Genomic DNA, 13,233 nt, shown 5'->3' with positions numbered 1-13,233 from the left:
CAGAAAGGAAGGACGTCTGGTTGTGCAAAGTAAGTTTGAGATAAGGACCTTAAACATAAAGGTTACTTTTCTGGTTTTCTCTTCCACCTTCCACTCTGCTGCCTCTCAGGTTAAATGCAGATATGGGTCATCTGGCCTATTTACACTCACTGACAAAACTCCCCCTCCCCCTTCCTCAAAGGTTCTTGCCTATTTTGCTCTTCTTCAGAGTCAAGTGAATAATCTGAGTTGATGGAAATCCAGCCATCCTCACATCTTCTCAGCCAAAAACCCAGTTGCTTTCGGAGAGAAGGAAAAGGTTGAGCTCTTCTTCTATACACCTAATACTGTCTCCTAACCCCAGCAAAGAGAGGTGTTGTATAGCAAATTCACCCTTCCCTGAGATCATGTCTCAAACTCTCATCAAAGCTACTAAGTTTCTAAGTCTGAGAAGGCCAAGTGCTACAGCTTAGCTTGCTCATAGGCATTCTTGACAAACCCCTTTCTCCTAATGTCAGGTGGCCCTAAGAGTTACCAGGGACCTCTTTCAGGAATTGGACCTCAAGCAGGCCGGTAGCACGAACTAGTATCAGTGAATAAAGGAACCTGGGAAGAGACGGAATGCTAAAACTAAAACACCAAAGTCTAACAGGCTTTGCTTAGTATCAGTAACTACGCTTAGCAACAGAGACAAACTTTCAAAGTCAAAGGCGACTGATCATTAACGTGGCTTCTAACAAAGTATCCAATTTAAAAACAAAACAAACTTCTACTACCAACTTCTGTTCTTAAATTGTCTGAAGCTTTGCCTAAATACATTTTAACAAAGGGGGCATTCATTTGCCTTTGACCATTTAAAAAGCCATTATAAAATACATGCCACTGTATTTATTTTGTTGCTCACCTCTACTTGCAGTTTACCGTAAGTTATCCATATTGGAACATCAAACTTCACAGACCAGATAAACTAGTCAAAGAAAGTGGCTAAAATACATGATTTCTATGGTCTCCTCCAGCTCTCAAATTTTTAAATTTTAATAAGAGGATCAGGATTTCCACCTCTGATTAGAATGCAGAAAGTTGCAAATCACTAATATGCTCACCCTATAAACCAAAACAAGCTGGAAAAACTACAAAAAATAAAAGTATTTAAAAAATCCATCAGAGCGCTAAGGAGGCAAAGGAATCTAAATAAGCTAAATTCCAGAAAACATCAAGCCCTTCAGAAGAGACAAAACCGTGGCTAATCTCATTCCTGGCAAAGTGGCAGAAGAACAAGGAATTTTCCACTGACAAGATCAAGGAGAAACCAGCTAAACTTATAATGAACCTTCAATGGCAGAAGGTAGACTTGGGTAACAAATTAGAATTTAGAAGAGGCCCTGGCACAAGCCCCACCTGCCAACTCTTCCCTGTGGGTCTTTGCAGAGTGCAAAAGTCTAAGAGCAAGGCAGAAAAGCTGAGAATGCCCTAAAGCAACAGGCCTCCACCAGTCTGGTCAGAGGCAGCTGCCCTCTGAAGGAGGAAGACAGGACAAGAAGCATGAGATAAACACCTCTGAGGCATTCTGAGTCTTTACAGAATATAAGACAGTATTCTTTCTAAGGCTGGGTCAAAGAATTAGTACAAAAACACAAAACAAGGAAAATCTTGGGAGATACTAGAAAGCAAAGAAAACTTCCCAACAGTCTGAAAAGCTGGGAGCTAGGCTGAAAAGCAGAGAGTGCGTGCCAAGGTTCAGAAAACTAACAGGGTAAGAAATATAAAAAGAGATAATGGGACAGAACATTTTCTAAAATGGATAAAAAGACACCAACCCACAGATCCAGAAACTTAATGAACTCCAAGCAGGATAAATACAAAGAAACCCATACCTATTGGGAAGGAAGGGAGGAACAAGCAACCACGGAAAAGAGTCCAAGTATATACTGGGAAGAACAATGAGAATGATGGCTGATTTATCACTAGAAACAATGAAAATCGGAAGACAACAGAATCTTTTTCAAGTGCCAAAAGAAAAAACAAAACAAAATTATCAACTCAGAATTCTATATCCAGGGGAAGTATCCTTCAAAAACAAAGATGAAATAAAGACATTTTCAAAGAGAAAAAAGTTGGGAAGAATTTGTCTCTAGCAGACTTTTACTATAAAAAATGCTAAAAGTAGGGGTTTTTTTGTTTTTTTTTTAAACTTACCACTATACTAATGATAAAAGAAGTTCTTTAGGCTGAAGGAAAATGACACCAAATGTAATCCCAGATCTACAGAAATGAACAAAAAGCCCAGAAAAGGTAAATATCTGGAAAATATAAAAAGCCTATTAAAAAATGTATCCACACATTTAAATGTCTTTAAAAGACTATTGATTGTTTAAAGCAAAAATAGTACAATTGTGAGTTTACAGTGTATGTAGAAATATAAGACAATTAAGATTAAAGTGCTGGAATGGGGTAAATAGATGTATGCAATTTCAAGGTTAACATTATTTGTGGAGTACTTTATATTATTTAAAATAGACTGTGATAACTAATGAAAGGCTCATGGTTCATCTTTGCATACCTTCTCCCTTTCGAGTCATTATCTTTACTTAATAACATGCCCACTGATGGAGAATAAAGTGAAGGAAGAGAGAAAAAATAAATCATCAATCGTAAATCATGATTTATTTTGCAAGGCAGTTTTTGTGTATTTTTATATCAATAACACAAAACTAATACATTGACATTTAGATACCATAGATTCACTGACAATTCCAAAGGAATCAGAAATTAATCATGACATATTTTGAGATAAATTAATTTTAATGAAATAACCTCAAGGGGCTCTATTTTAAACTATACAGTTTTAAGATATTAAAAAATTATACTATGGAATATGGCCCAAGAGTTCTAATTTGAGGATTTAAATAACACATTGGGTGCATATTTGTCCCATATTGTCAACTACTATAAAAGCAATTAATAAAAAAAGTATTTGTTTATATTATAAAGACACAGCAATGAACATAAGAGAATTTAATATCTGAATTTTAAAAGAATATAAGCAAGCTTTTATTGAGAATGTATTCTGTGTGAAGCATTGTGCTGGGCATATGCTCTTATACTAAATCCTCCCAACACTGCAAAATGGGTATTATGATCTCTACTTTAGAAAATTTAAATAATACATTCAAGATCACACATCAATGAGAAAGCCAGATTTTGAACCATATTTGTAAACCAAAGTGCATGATCATCTCTCAATTAACAATGTAACTTTTTAAATTGACAAGTACAATACACAGCTCCCTCCACCCCCAACCCTTTTAGAGTGTATTTCCTATAGACAAGGACGTTCTTCTGCATAGCCAAAATACAATCATGAAAATCAGGAAATTAACACTGGTAGAATACTACCATCTAATAGTCAAACCCCATTTAAGTTCCTGCAATTGTCCCAATAATGCACTTGAGAGGTAAAGGACCCAGTCCAGAATCACGTGTTACATTGAGTACAATGCAATTTTTAACATGGTTTTTCCCTTTAGAAGTTTAAAGGAATCAAACATTTCATATAGTCCACAAAAATTTACTGAGCACTTAGCATGTACCAGGCAATGTTTGATGATACAGTGAAGAATAAGACAGACAAGGTTCTTCTGCTTCCAAAGAGCTTGCATTCTACTGAGGAGAGACCAATAAACATAACTTCAGATTTGGCCACGTGCTATGGGTAACTGGGAAATGGCCATCTGAGGAGCTGAAATCTGAATGATGAGAAGGTACCAGCACCGCTAAGAGATGGGAGAAGAGCATTCCAAACAGAGGAAACAACAAATACAATACCCTAAGGCAGGACAGAATTTGGTATTTTGGAGAAAAAGAAAAGATACAGCCACAGCATCCAGAGGAAAAGGAGTGGAAACTGAGGTGAAGATGATATAGGAACACACGAGGCAGGATTCTGAATTTTACAACAGAGAGCAACATAGTTGTTATGAGAACAGAGGAAAACTATGAAAGGATTTTTTTTTTAATGAAAGGATTTTAAACAGGCAATCAACATGATTTCATTTTCATTTTTGACAGATGATTCTAGCTACTGGGAGGAGAATGGACTGAAAACCTAGCTGAGTGAGAGCAAAGACCAGTGAAGGGCTATTTCAGCAGGCTAGGTGAAATGATAGTGGCTGAGACTAGGGTGGTAGAAACAAAGATGTAAAATAGATCATTGAATAGACAGATTCAAATGACATTTTAGAGACCAAGAGAACTTGATGATGGATTAACTATGGGAATAAGGGAAAGACAGGATTCAACGATAACTCCTAGGTGCCATTTGCTGAGATAGGGAAGACTAGGAGAAGAACACATGGGAGAAAGAGTTCTATTTTGGAATATTAGGTCTATTTAGACAATTGTCTATTAGTTAACTAAGAGGTAATGTCATGAGATTGTTGGATGATGTGTCTGGAACTCAGGCAAGAAGTGTAAACAGAAATATGAATTTGGGAATTATCCACACACAGATGGTGTTTAAAACAATGAGTTGAAAGAGACTACCTAGGAAAAGAAGTTAGAAAAAGTAGGGGGGAAAAAAAGCCCAGGAATAAATCCTGGGATATGCCAATACTTAGGAGGCAGACATAAGAGGGAAGCCTGTTAAAAAAAAAAAAAGTATCACAAGGTGTGAGGTAGGAGGAAAACAAGAACATTGGTCTCATCAACTAAGAGAAGCAGGTGAATAGGCAGAAAACAGTGCTCAACTATATTGAATGCTGCTACAAGATCCTGTAAGATGGATTCAGTAAATGGAAACCACTTGTAACCTTAACTAGAGCAGTTTCAGTGGCAAGATGGTGATGAAAGCCAGTCTGGAATAGGCTGAAAGCAAAGGAAAGTGGAGAGAGCACACAAAGACAACTCTGGAAAATCTGCTTGGAAAAGACCCAGAAATGAAGCTGTAGCTAGAGGACAAAATTCTGGAATAAAGGGAGGGTTTAAAAAGAAGGAAGCCTCACTGAGAGGAGCAGTGCTTTCTGTGATGATATTGATGGTCTGTATCTGCACTGCCCAGTATGGTAGTCATTAGCCACATGTGGCTATTGAACAACTGAAAAAATGAGGAACTCAATTTTTTAAAAATTAATTTTTATGTAAATAGCCACATGTTGCTAGTAGCTACCTTATTAGATAGTACAGCTCTAGAGCACATTTATATCCTAATAAAGATGATCGAGAAAGGGAAAAATTCATGATGCAGGCAAAAAAGAGGTTCTTAAGAAGAGAAGGAATCCAGAGCACAAGGGGAGGACTCTACACAGAATACAACATGGATGAAGCAAGGCATGAAATTACAGTAACTGGTAGAGACCAACAATATTTATTATAAAAAATCAGAGTATGTATTAAGCCTACTTGGAATCTTAAGCATAAGACTAAATTACAAAAGGCTATAAAATCCAAGCAGGGAGTCAAGGTAACTCGTATCTACTGTGTATCTACTATGTGCCAGGCATTTTCTAAGTGACAAATTATTTCTGTTACTGTTACCCACAACCTTGTAAGTCTTCTTTTACAAACAAGAACACTGATGCTCAACTTCATGAAACCACACATATAATAAATGCCAGGAATTGGACACAGCTCATCTGACTCTAGGATTAGAATCTTCTCACTGTATAAGGTGGGAGGATAAGAACCACTAAGTTTCTGCACCTGGAAATAACATAGCAAATCAATCTGGAAGCTATCAACAAGTACTAACAAGCCTAGAGGTACTACGCCAGAGGCAAAAACTATCCTTTCAACGTTATCCACAAGATAATTAAGGAAAACTTATTCAACAGCCACTTTCCAAAAATCCAAGTGAAAATACCCTTATCAAGACAAACAGGAAGAAATGCATATTCTTACAACTTAGATTATCTACTTCATTGAACATGGATGTATCAATTAGAAAATCAGCACTGTTTTATAAAAAATATTAATAGCTGAGCGTATTTGAAAAACGTTTAAGTCAAAAACCTACCATCTCTCCAATTTGTATATGAAGAGGATAAAACTATAAGTCTAATGAGTTACTAAATTACAGGTTAAGATTTTAAATTTAGGCTGGGTGCCGTGGCTCACACCTGCAACCCTAGCACTTTGGGAGGCCAAGGTAGGAGGATCGCTTGAGCCCAGACCAGCCTGAGCAATAGCAAGACCCCTCTACAAAAGACAAAAAAAAAAATTAGCTTAGCATGGTGGTGTGAGCCTGTAGTCCCAGCTTCTCAGGAGGCTGAGGCAGAAGGATTGTTTGAGCCCAGCAGTCAGAGGCTGCAGTGAACTTGATGACGTCATTGCACTCTAGTCCAGGCAACAGTGAGACCATGTCTCAAGATAAATAAATAAATAAATAAATAAATAAGATTTTAAATTTAATGTGGGCAAAGATCATCAAGATCTGTCCAATATGGTAACCACTATCTACATACAGCTATTTAAATAGAAATTAATTAATACTAAATTAAAAATTCCTCAGGTGCCCTAGTCACTTGTCAAGTACTGAATAGTCACACATGGCTAGTGGCTACTTCATTGGACAGCATAAAATAGAATACGTTCATCATCACAGAAGGTTCCACTGGATAGTGATTAGATCCTCAATTTTCCATGTGACTTTTTTCAGAAGGGTCAGTGGAAAAGAGCAAATCAGAATACTTGGGTTTTCCAAATCAGTCACTAACCAGCTGAGCAAACATACACGCATCACTTAGCAATGCTTCCTAAACTGAATGTGCATTGGAATCACCCGAGAATCTTGTTAAACTGTAGATTCTAATTCAGCAGGTCTGAAATGAGGTCAAGATTCTGCACCTCTAACAAGTTCCAGATGATACTACTAATACTGTTGGTCCAGGAATCACACTTTCAGTACCAAGGTCTTAGATATCCCCAGGGCCTTTTGTTTCCTTAGCTGTCAAAAGATATACCTGGGGTAAGATAATGTCCATGACATCTTTCAAACACTAACATTTTATAGTTCTATGGCTGTACAGAATTAAATGCACATAGATTTCCACTCTGCAGAGGCAGACTTCCATGAAGAAAACGCTAGAATTCTAACAATTTTTGTGACACTTTTTTCTGAAAAAAACAAAACAAAACAAAACAAACAAATTTAAATGGAAAATGTGATTTGCTACATAAACATCCCATCGCTGTGTAACTGTTTAGAAATGGATTTAGAAGGCTGGTATATATGAAAGACAAACCTTTTAACCCTCTATCAGAGGGGCACACTATATTTTACACGCAGGGGAAAAACCAATGCTGGAGTCAGCCCACATCACTGCTACCTTAAAAGCATCAGCTACACATGAAAACAACTCCCTGGAAAAAGCCATTAACTGATGTAACATTATTGTTTTTGTAAAGTTTCAAAACCTTGCTCAGTAAAAAACTGAGCAAAATTCTCATACCACAGGGAGGTTGTAGTAATGTAACAGCCCACAAAACAGGCAGAAGGTGCTGACGAGGGCAGCCAACAATGCCACAGAGAATTTACTTTTGAGGCATCTTCTAACAGAGGACTTAGAGTAACACAAGGTTCAAATGGGTAATGCAAACAAGGAACCTGATATCAGTGGTGAGAAGGCTCAGCATTTCATAAAGCAATAGCTTCGAGAAAGAAGACAGGCTAAAATATCTAGTTTGTTTTTAAATTCTGAACTACGCATAGCAGCTAATTACCTATATTCTAAAACAATTAACACTGGAAATACATGTTAAACTTCTAAGTAATGTGATGCTTTGAAAATCTTTAATACTTTTATATTTGTTTTTTTTCCTTTAGTAGGAAATATTTTTAAAATTTGGATTAAATTTTATTAAAATTCCTCTAATATAAATCATGCAATATTCTTCTAAAATATCTCCAAAGATTTAATTCACATTAACAATACACTTTACTGCCTACAAAACTCCTCGAATAAATCTCTTTGAGGCTGGAGCCGGTAATCCCAGGTACTCGGGAGGCTGAGGCCTGACGAATGCTTGAGCTCAGGAGTTCAAGGCAGCAGTGAGCTATGATCCTGCCACTGCACTCCAGCCTGGGCAACAGACTGAGATCTCATTTCTTTTTAAAAAAAAAAAAAAAAAAAAGGTGCATGTGTGTGCACGGAGGGGGGGGGAGGCCTGAAAAAATAAACAGTATACATAGAAAAACTGGAGGATGGGAAGGGTTCCCCCCCACACACTTTTAAAACAAATTGCCATTCTCAATCGTTTTTCCCCCTCAATCTTATTTTAAGCCAACTTGCTAAATGTTGGCTGTTTTAAAATCATTCAAAATATCTATCTTATTACCAAGGTTCAATTTAAAGTAAGATATGTGGAACTCTACATTCAGTTTATCTTTAAAAAATTTGATGAAAAACAGTGCTTATAACAATACTTATTTCAAGTTGTCCTTATTAAAACAGAAAATTCACACAGATCACCAGGAAGTACTATATATAATCAGAATGAAATGTTCATGTTCAGAGCTATATCTAATTAAATATTAAACTGTTGGTACCATCACAAAACTTATTTAAACCAATAATTTCTAAATGTTATAAAGACAACTTTTACATAACCAATAAAAGCATAAGGTCAATTTCTGCCATCACCATAAAAGAACTGCCCTTTTTAAATAACCTATAACAAATCTCTTTCAGTAGTAGCCAAAAAACTGCCAGTTACCAAACATTTAATTTCAGCAACCACCCAGCAATTGATTTTACCTTTCAACAAATGTTACACAAGTCCACCTGTAGGGCATATAGCTTCTAAAACGCAATTTAAGAAGCCATTACATTTTTTAGAGAAACTGCTGTTGCTCTTCAGAGAAAAGAGAGGGGAAAATTATAACGTGGACAGAGACATTTTAGCCTATCATTTAAAAAAAATACAGTGTATAAAAAAAAAAAGCCACGTAGCAATCCGTGGGCAGGATGAGTCATCACCTAACTCAAAACTTGCAGCAGCACTTCTAAGATTCCTCCTACCCGACCCCATCCCCTCAGCAAAGTACCCTGAGTCAGCAAACCTTTCTATTTTGTCAGTTATGATTCTCACGATGCTTAAATGAACTTATGTAAAACACGGCAACGCTTTCAGTGCTAACACTTGCCATTAGAATGTGTGCTTTTTCTATTGTAAAATTAACTGATCTTCAAATCACTCTTCTCTAGAGTCTTGTTTAATCACAAACAGTAGCCAGACTATTTTTAATCCTCTTCTGCAAATAACTGAACTCCAAAATATCCACACACACAAAGTTTTTCTTTTTTTTTTTTTTACAATTCTCCATTTTCCAGAGTTTTCTCCTGAACAGTAATATCTAGGTAATAAAATATATCCTGCTCAAATCTACCATATTTTCTACATGACTGCAATCACTGAATTTAGGATTACTGAATAAGTAGTTTTACAAGTTTAACAAGGCAATTCTTACTAAATGATGTAACATATGTGAAAAGACTTTACACTTCTTGGCACATAGCAAGCACTTCATAAACATGTTTGAACAACTACTGGCTAAAGACATCTAAAGTTTCTTCCACCCAATTCAAAACTATGTTTCAAACATTAAAATCTGACAATTGGTAAGAAGAAACTCTAGAAGCAGGCAGTTTCATTTCAAGACCAGGCCCTGTTTGGACCCTACATTCTTGTAGTCAGATCATTCTTTCCATCTCAGTTTCCCAACGTTAAAGAGAAAGAATATGTCCAATAAGAACTCTAAGAAGGTAAGAGTTAGAAGGCTAGAAGAATCCGTGATCAGAAAATTACTCTGAAGCTGTGAGAGCTTCATTTTATGGCGTGTTAAGTTTTCCCCCTGACAAATCATCTGTATCCTTTAAAAAGTTGATATTGAGACTAACTTAAGAGCATTTTTAGCAATGGAAAGGAATTATGCTGCAAATACAGTAGGCTTCTAATTCCAACTCACCAGTTCCCTTCCTTCACTGGACCTTTTCCAATGAGCAAGCAAAGGAAAAAATAAAACAGGAAAGGAATCAAAAAGCTCCTACTACTGCACCGAGCTCCCCTACTAACACCTGAACCAGCTGAGTCCTACTCTAGCCAAGGAACAAAAGGCGGCCAAAACACCTTACCCGAACACAACTCACAAGTCAGATTAAAATGCACAGCAAAGTGAGGACGCCCTTTTTAGTGAACTGACAAAAGTTTTCATTTGGGTACTTTTACAGACCTCCACTTAACGTCCCGGAAAAAGCTAAGGAAAGGCAGGAGGGGGGATAGAAATTCCGTCTCAGACGAGTTTTCAGTACCTCATTTATGTCTAGACTCAAAACTTGGGCGGACTTCAGGGCTCTCTGACGAGTGGGGTGAGCGGTGCGCGCTACGCCACTGGAGACTGCCCGGCCGGAGTCAGCTGAGGCCGAGTCACCCGTGTGGGATGGGGGGAGGAGACGCGGGAGCATTTCGTAAGGCAGAGTGCCAGGAAGGCGAGACTCCGCGCCACCTCATGCTACCCGGGCCACCGCCCCTCGCCCGCCAGCCGGCCAGCGGGCCTTCCAGCCCGGCTGGGCTTCGAACCCGCGGAGCCGGGCGCAGGCGGCGGTGCCGCAGCCGGCTTGCGGGCCGCCGGAGCGGGCGCGGCCCGGCTCGGAGACCGGCGAGGGGCGTGCCGGGTGGGAGGGGCGCGCCGGCCGCTCCGCCAGCCCCACGCGGGGACCCCGGCCCGCAGCCCGCCGGCCAGCGCAGGGACGCGACGGCCAGGCCCGAGCGGGCGGGCCGGCAGGCGGGCAAGGGGCGGGCGGGAGACGGAACAAAAGAGCCTTTGTTGAGCGGCAGCCGCCGGAGGGTCACACACAATGGAGGAGGGAGCCGGCTCCGCCGCCGCCGGGCCCGCCGCGGCGCCCTCCCGAGCCGCCCCGCCGGCGCGCCCCGCACACGCACACACACACACTCACGGGACTTCTCCGACTCATCGAGGGAGTGCGGGGCCCGCGGACAGTCCCCACTGTCGGCTCAGGTCTCCGTCTGTGCTGGCGGCAGCGGCGTCTCCGAGGCTCTCGCTTTGCCGCAGTCGCCGCCATGTAACCCCGACCCGCGAGAGAGGGCGAGGAAAGGGGGCGGGGCCTAGTGCGGCCACGCCCCCTCACGTCACAGGCTCACTCCACGGGTTCCCCCGCCCCCGCCGGCTCCGCGCGTCTGCACGCGCCGGAATTTCCAACGCCCGTGACTGGGCTCCGCGAGCCGCGGGGGTGGCCGTAGAGGCACGCGGGCTCGTCCGCCGCCTCCGGTGGGCTATTTCCTGTGGGCCGGCGGGGAGGAGGACATACTGGGCCCTCTCTGCTCTACTACCTGCCCCAGCACTAGGGCACAAAGTGACCAAACTAAGCACCTACTACGTGCAAGGCACTAGGCAAGCCGAGAGGAACGTGGGCCTTCCCCCCAGGAAGGCTGGACCTCAAGACGGATCGGCTGGAAGGCGACAGCCGAAGTGCCAGGCAAACGCGTTAGAGGCCAAGTGCTGCGGTCATTAATTCTGCCAGAGGGTATGGAGGAAGGCTTTTAGGAGAGGTCGCCATGGCCGGCCTTTCCGCGGAGATCCCGGAGGAGCCCATACAACCGGGTGGGGACGGGGGGCGGGGAGAGTCCCAGTCTTGTTGCAGCAACTGGGACTAGGCCAACGTGACTGAATTTGGGAAGGGATGTACGTAGGAAAGGTAAATTGGTGACTTCTTGGGCCTACTTCGTGGTTAAAAGCAAACTTAACATTACTTACTATGGCTTACTGAGTCCAAGGAGGCTTTGCAGGTTTATGTGAAATTTAAGTAAGTGTGAAATTAGAGAGTGCAGGTCAGCATATTTTTTCAAATCACCATCCGAGTGAGAACCAGACAGAAACCCCTTATCCATTATTATGCACGTCTTCAAGAGTGAGGCAAAGACCACTTCACAGATCACCTAGTAACTTGCAGTTAAGTGGTTGGAATGAGCTTGAATGTTTTATGTTTTCTGTATTTAAAACATTATCTGGCCAGGCGCAGGCCCGGTGGCTCACGCCTGTAATCCTAGCACTCTGGGAGGACAAGGCCAGAGGATTGCTTGAGCTTGGGAGTTCGAGATCAGCCTGAGCAAGAGTGAGACCCTGTCTCTACTAAAAATAGAAAGAAATTAGCTGGACAATTAAAATATACATATAGATAGAAAAATTAGCTGGGCATGGTGGCGCATGCCTGTAGTCCCAAGTACTCAGGAGGCTGAGGCAGGAGGTTGAGGTTGCTGTGAGCTAGGCTGACACCACGGCTTTCTAGCCCAGGCAACAGAGTGAGACTCTGTCTCAAAAAAAAAAAAAAGAAATAGAGCATAAAACTAAATAACAGAGCATCACCCACAATAAAGGGTAAACGTTGTTTTATGAAACTTATGGTTATGTACCACATTTCAGCAAATCTAAAATGTCATCAATTATGAGACATGTCATAATTTTATGTACTATTAAGAAAGCATAAATCCTGTCAAAATATAATACCTCATTGCTGTATCCTGATTTCAAAGATATTAAAATGGAGGAAATACTTCTTAAAATTAATGAAATACAAGGATTATATAAATGTGTCTACTGGATCACAATGTAAAATTTACTGTATTTCTATTTACTGCTTATTATTACTATGAGCTATCCTATTGCTAAAAGAGTTTGAAAGCCACTCCTGTGGTGGAGGAATGCAGGTGAGAAAAGGTAAGTACAGCATGAGATGAATGCTTCCTAAGTAGAGGTGCAAATTACCTGCTCTTGTTGGACTGTAATGGAAGGAACAATTGATGAGGACTGGTCACATCAGGAAAGGTTCAACTGGAAGAGAAAGTATTTGAGCTGGGTTTGATTCCACCAGGTAGAATCTGGAAAAAGACATTCCCAGATGAAAAAGCAGAATGTACAAAGGCATGAGCATGCAGGATACGCTTTGGAAAATGGGAGAAGTCTGACAGGCCTGGGAAAATGAAGACAAGTTAGCACCAGATTGAGAAGGCCTTGATTGCAATGCCAAAACTTTAGGATTTTATGCTAATGGCAGTAGGAAAGGAATTTAGAGGATACAACTAGTATTTTAGAATACAACATTAGCATTAATGGGAAGGGTAGATTAGATAAGCAAGAAAAGATTGGAGACCTGGAAAGGGTAGGAGAATCCACTGTTTTTCTACCCTACATCCAATTGACTATTCTGGTAACAATACTCTGATGTCCTTTAAGGAGGCTACCTT

At 40.6% G+C, this 13,233-nt stretch overlaps 1 protein-coding gene across 2 annotated transcripts in view; it reads right to left on the bottom strand.

Moving 5' to 3' along the window:
- The window catches only part of MAPK6 (mitogen-activated protein kinase 6), a 31,832-nt gene extending 20,735 nt beyond the window's left edge, over window positions 1-11,097 (bottom strand). The window contains exon 1 of one of the 2 annotated variants that reach the window (XM_012658070.1): window positions 10,929-11,097. The gene's annotated coding sequence lies outside the window, so the exon portion shown is untranslated. Of the gene's footprint in view, window positions 1-10,283; window positions 10,390-10,928 lie in introns of those variants that run through there. The other variant, XM_012658071.1, reaches the window with a different exon arrangement.
- Between the last annotated feature and the right edge of the window lie 2,136 nt (window positions 11,098-13,233).

The sequence above is a fragment of the Propithecus coquereli genome, unplaced genomic scaffold, assembly GCF_000956105.1.
Source record: "Propithecus coquereli isolate 6110/MARCELLA unplaced genomic scaffold, Pcoq_1.0 Scaffold57, whole genome shotgun sequence".
NCBI lineage: Eukaryota > Metazoa > Chordata > Mammalia > Primates > Indriidae > Propithecus > Propithecus coquereli.
This window is presented reverse-complemented; position numbering and strand designations above follow the sequence as displayed.